The 6,024-nt window shown below is 41.3% G+C and overlaps 1 long non-coding RNA gene across 1 annotated transcript; it reads right to left on the bottom strand.

Moving 5' to 3' along the window:
- Positions 1-4,322: 4,322 nt before the first annotated feature.
- Positions 4,323-4,910, bottom strand: LOC124883750. Its single transcript, XR_007042306.1, has 3 exons — positions 4,777-4,910; positions 4,467-4,690; positions 4,323-4,394 (listed from the first exon to the last, which is right to left on the bottom strand). It is a non-coding gene; the product is annotated as an uncharacterized LOC124883750 (long non-coding RNA).
- Positions 4,911-6,024: the final 1,114 nt, after the last annotated feature.

Here is a 6,024-nt window from a genome sequence, read left to right as displayed (position 1 = left end):
ATCAGTTAGATTGTGTCCATGTATTTCTGTTTTGTTTCCAGTCATGTTTCGGTTCCACTCTGAGTCTTTGCCAACTGCATTTTGCCAGTCAGTCTCCTTGTCTCACCTGCATGTGGCATTATAAATACCCTTCAGTTATGATTTCTCCTTGCTGGTTATTATTGTTTGTGTCTGCCATGTCTGCCCAAGTCCATGCCTTACCTTCTGTTACGCCTTGTCTGGATGTAAGTTTTTACTTTTTATTTATCAAAGTGGTTCTATCCCCTTAAGCTTCTTCTGCCTGTCTGTCCCCATTCTGGGGTCCACTCCAAGATCACTTTTTAAATTTTATTTCCCATGAGTTTATCCCGTCACATTCATTTTCATTGTCAAGCATCCAGGGTGAGTGAAGTGTGTGTGTGTGGTGGGAGCTTAAGTAATATTGCTATGCTCATGTTGCCGGATTGTGCAACATTTCCAAAAATCTATGGCAGTCTAATTTATTTGTTCACCAAATTGTGTATGGCACAGTGTCAAATGTGTTGTGTCTTACTATGCCATTGAAAGGCAGATAAGCAATAGGGTGAATGGGGATAGTAAGGAATTGGGCGAGATATACCTGAGACCAGTAAAATAATTAAAAAGACAAGTGATGGTTGCCAACAGGTCCGTTAGTGGCAAGACAGATAAATAGCAGAACAATCAATCATAAACAGCCAATTAACTAATTATCAACATCTGTTTGGAAGATAAAACATAAAGCATCATGATATAAGATTAAAAAAAACATGACTTTTTAAAGTCATTAAAAAATGATAACACTTTTATAGCCTTTTTAAAACCACTCTGCACAATCAGTGGTTAACTGCCATCTAATCACATTGTAAACAGTGAGCCAACAATAGTGGGCTAACTGCCAGATTTACAGGACCCTGTAGCATCATCACAATGTGTCATGTTGAAGTGTCGCATGGAGCGCTGCAGGAAGTGGCACATGGATCATATTTATTTCTTTATTATAACTTGGTAAAATAATACCCAGCTGTTCATCTGTCATCACAGAAGGAGATCACAGAACCTGTACAGTCAGCTAACAGCAATCATCTGTGTAAAACAGACGGAGCTGACACCTCCTCCAACCACAGAGATGTCTTTGTTGTATTATTTCAGCTTCACGTCTGAATTGAATTACAGAATCAAAAGTCAGAAAAATTGAAGTCTTGTTTTACTTTTTTCAATACAGTCAACCTTGATTTAGTCAACCAACATTACAATATTAATCTCTGCAGAAATCAAATGCAGCAACTAGTTTCAGGCCGTTTAAGATAGTATACATAGGTGTTTCGTTTTATATTTTTTCTCACATGCATTAATTTTTAAAGGCCTCAGGTACCTACATTGATACAGTGAGCATATACAGTGCCTTGCAAAAGTACTCGACCCCCTTGAACTGGTCAACCTCTTGCCAGATTTCAGGTTTCATACATAAAGATATAAAATTCTAATTTTTTGTGAAGAATCAGCAACAAGTGGGACACAATCGTGAAGTGGAATGAAATTTATCGGATGTGTCAAACTTTTGTAACAAATAAAAAACTAATACATTTCTAATAAAACAATATAAAAAAACCTTAAACATCAAGTGCAATATTATTCGGCCCCTTTACTTTCAGTGCAGCAAACTCACTCCAGAAGTTCAGTGAGGATCTCTGAATGATCCAATGTTGTCCCAAATGACTGATGATGATAAATAGAATCCACCTGTGTGTAATCAAGTCTCTGTATAAATGCACCTGCTCTGTGATAGTCTCAGGGTTCTGTTCAAAGCGCAGAGAGCATCATGAAGACCAAGGAACACACCAGGCAGGTCTGAGATACTGTTGTGGAGACGTTTAAAGCAGGATTTCCCAAGCTTTAAACATCCCAAGGAGCACTGTGCAAGCAATCATATTGAAATGGAAGGAGTATCAGACCACTGCAAATCTACCAAGACCCGGCCGTCCCTCTAAACTTTCATCTCGAACAAGGAGAAGACTGATCAGAGATGCAGCCAAGAGGCCCATGATCACTCTGGATGAACTGCAGAGATCTACAGCTGAGGTGGGAGAGTCTGTCCATTGGACAACAATCAGTCGTACACTGCACAAATCTGGCCTTTATGGAAGAGTGGCAAGAAGAAAGCCATTTCTCAAAGATATCCATAAAAAGTCTCATTTAAAGTTTGCCACAAACCACCTGGGAGACACACCAAACATGTGGAAGAAGGTGCTCTGGTCAGATGAAACCAAAATCAAACTGTTTGGCCACAATGCAAAACAATATGTTTGGCATAAAAGCAACACAGTTCATCACCCTGAACACACCATCCCCACTGTCAAACATGGTGGTGGCAGCATCATGGTTTGGGTCTGCTTTTCGTCAGCAGGGAAAGAGAAGATGGTCAAAATTGATGGGAAGATGGATGGGGCCAAATACAGGACCATTCTGGAAGAAAACCTGTTGGAGTCTGTAAGAGACCTGAGACTGGGACGGAGATTTATCTTCCAACAAGACAATGATCCAAAACATAAAGCCAAATCTACAATGGAATGGTTCACAAATAAACGTATCCAGGTGTTGGAATGGCCAAGTCAAAGTACAGACCTGAATCCAATCGAGAATCTGTGGAAAGAGCTGAAGACTGCTGTTCACGAACGCTCTCATCCAACCTCACTGAGCTCCAGCTGTTTTGCAAGGAAGAATGGGCAAGAATTTCAGTCTCTCAATGTGCAAAACTGATAGAGACATACCCCAAGCGACTTGCAGCTGTAATTGCAGCAAAGGGTGGCGCTACAAAGTATTAATGCAACGGGGCCAAATAATATTGCACGCCCCACTTTTCAGTTTTTTATTAGTTAAAAAAGTTTGACACATCCAATAAATTTCATTCCACTTCACGATTGTGTCCTACTTGTTGATTCTTCACAAAAAAATAGAATTTTATATCTTTATGTTTGAAGCCTGAAATGTGGCAAGAGGTTGAAAAGTTCAAGGGGGCCAAATACTTTCGCAAGACACTGTACCACTAGTGTTGCAACGGAACCTTGAGGACTACATTCTAAAACCTTAAGGCTAGGCAGTGTTTTCTAAGTGTATAGATGCTGATTTGCTTGCATAACACTCCTTCCCTATCATCCTCCTCCTTTGCTGGATTATTACCCTGCATATCTCCTCCACTCCACCTATAAACCTTCTATCTGATCTTCCTCCTTTATTTTCCACCCTTTCTGATATTACTTTGATCTCTTCTCTTTACATGTCCAAACAGTCTCAGCTTTATTTCCAAGTCCAGGTTCAGCTTGAATTGTCACTTGTAAATTGATTCCTAACACTTCCAGTGAAAATCCTATTATCTCCAGCTTTCAACCCTGATACCTATTCCCATTCAATCCACCCAACCTGCACTCTCTTCTTCACTTCTCCTGTGAACTACTCTTTGCTTTGGATGGTTGACCACAGGCACAACCACCTTCAATAAATGGACTTCTTGCAGCATCACTCTTCCATCTGTTTCTTTCTTTTTCGCCAACACATTTATTCTGCTCTGCTTCACCTTAATTCCCTTACTATATCTCTCCCCCACCTGCTCTTTACTGCCACAACAGATCACAATAGCATCCGCACCCATCAAATACCCCTTTTCCGACATACTACCACAACATAATATCTATTCAATTTGACTTGGCTCCGGTTGGCTCCTGACGGTTTGGTTCATTTTCCATTACAGTTGTGTACCAACCTAATGTGGGCAGGATTGTCAATAGCAAAGCAGCCCCACAGTCCGAAAAAATAACGTGATATGATTTGCAAATGGAGCAAACAACAACTGCTGCTCAGTCTATAGCAGTTGTCAGATTCAGTGTGAGAGAAGAGCCAGAGACGGCTGCGGGCAGCAAGACAAAGCACTCTGGGTAAGTACAGGAGAGAGAGGGAAGCCAAGGACAAGTAAAAACTTCAGGGTATGAACTAGAGGACGTGTGAGGGTAAACTAACGCTACCTAATGCTAGCTTGCTACAGTGGTCAGATATACAAAAAGCCCAACATATAACAATTTAACAGGTGATGGTATTAGTTATTACAATATGCTGTGACTAGTGATGCCGCTCCTACCCAATCAGTAACCGATAGTCTACTGATGTGGCATTTTCAGCATTGATCGACCTGCAAGCAAGCAGGTACTAAAAATAGTAATAGTTCCAAGTGACCGGTAATAATAAAAAAACCTAAAAGGCAAGTAGAGCTGTACCTGTCATAGTTTTACTGAGCTTCTTGACCCACATGCAGGAACCTTCAGGAGACTAGGGAAGTTTAAGATATTTATTTTGAAGAGACAATAATATGTGTGAGGAACACTCAGCTGCTCCGGCGGTTCGCCCTATGAGGAAGGAAAGCAGATGGGTGAGCTTGGCATGAACGTAGAGTAATAGTTAGAGTGAGGAGAGCTTACAGTTGCAGGTGGATTATGAGTCCGGGAGGGGAGGTCAGTTTCGGGTAGACAGGTCTGTGTTTTCCGTAGGTAAGCAGTTCGTTGGAGGGCAGACAGTTTTCGGTTGCTGAGCGTCTTGAGGCTGGTGGAAGTCAGCCTGCGATCCTAACGTGGAATCCGGAGGTATGCTGAACCAGGCTGCACAAGGATCACCGGGAGGACCCAGGGAGTTTGCCAGGAGGCACCTTGGAGGAAGGAGCAGAGCTTAAGGTTACAAAAAATTTTTCACAGGGTTTTCAGTCAAGGACAAGATGCGGGGGGCTTGAGGTACCGCAAAGGACGACACTCAGGCGTTGAATCCTCTGCAACCCACTCCTTAAAACCTGCCTTAACGAGCCTGATAGCTTGCAGGTTTGAGATGGCAGCACGCAGCTCCACCCTCCAACTGAACCTGCTGAAAAAACCAAAACAGAAGAAAACACACAGACAGATCCTGACAGTACCACTGACAGAGTGGGGACTAGTGGAAATGGGCAAACGTCTTTCTGCCTTCATCTGTCAACCTTTCCATCAGGGTGCTTTAGAGCTCTCACCCCTCTTTCTTATTCCTACTATACACTTCACTACTGCCTCACTGCCCCTGCATATGTCCTACAGCACATCTGATTTCCTTATACACTATCTCTCGTGGCATCCTATTGCATGCTTTCTCAAGATCTACAATAACATGGTGCAACTACTTTATTCTTCCTTAACATTTTCAAAGCAAACATTATATCTGCATGTAGTGTTCTTCCTCTGCATAAACACAATGATGGCCTCATAATACATATTAGTCTCATTTGGACTCAAAAACTTAGTTTAAGCTCTGAATTTTCAGATAAGTTAGTTTCAGATTCATGTGTAATAAAATTTATCAGGTTTATCAGGGAAGATCTATCATACAATCCATTTTCATAGTAACAGCAAGAAATACAAAGTACAAGATCATACATTTAAAGGTGATTGTGCCTTTTCAGTTTATTGTCAGTTTCAGACCTAATAAATCCTTTGTTAGTGTGCGGGTCCTCATAAATTAATCAGTAAATTATTGTAGCCTAATTATTAAAATCTTATAAATATGCAACAAATTGTCAATTTCATGTGATAACTCCATGCCTAACAAATAATAAGTTGTGACTCTTGTTTCTCTGTTGCTTCATACATCAATAATGATTGTCATTGTTGCAAGGTGTTTATTTGCTTTCATGTTGACCACCTCCTATTTCTCATTCCATTGATATCCTGCTCTCATTGGTGGAGACAGTTCTCTGTTACTACCACTACAGATGCTCATTCAACCAATCAACAGTTCCTGAATGTACTGACCAGTGGACAGCCACCACCATATTGTCTGTTCGTGGTTGACAAATTCTCTTTGGTTGCTCTCCCACATATCTGCTTCAAACTCCACTTCTGCTCAGATTCCATCTGAGTCATTCCCCAACACCTCCCTGTGAATGCGTCACCTCTTGCGCATTTATTCGGCCATAACTATTTCTACCTCCTCATTAACCTGCCTGTCCAACCTTCTCCACCC

Source organism: Girardinichthys multiradiatus, chromosome 18, assembly GCF_021462225.1.
Source record: "Girardinichthys multiradiatus isolate DD_20200921_A chromosome 18, DD_fGirMul_XY1, whole genome shotgun sequence".
NCBI lineage: Eukaryota > Metazoa > Chordata > Actinopteri > Cyprinodontiformes > Goodeidae > Girardinichthys > Girardinichthys multiradiatus.
This window is presented reverse-complemented; position numbering and strand designations above follow the sequence as displayed.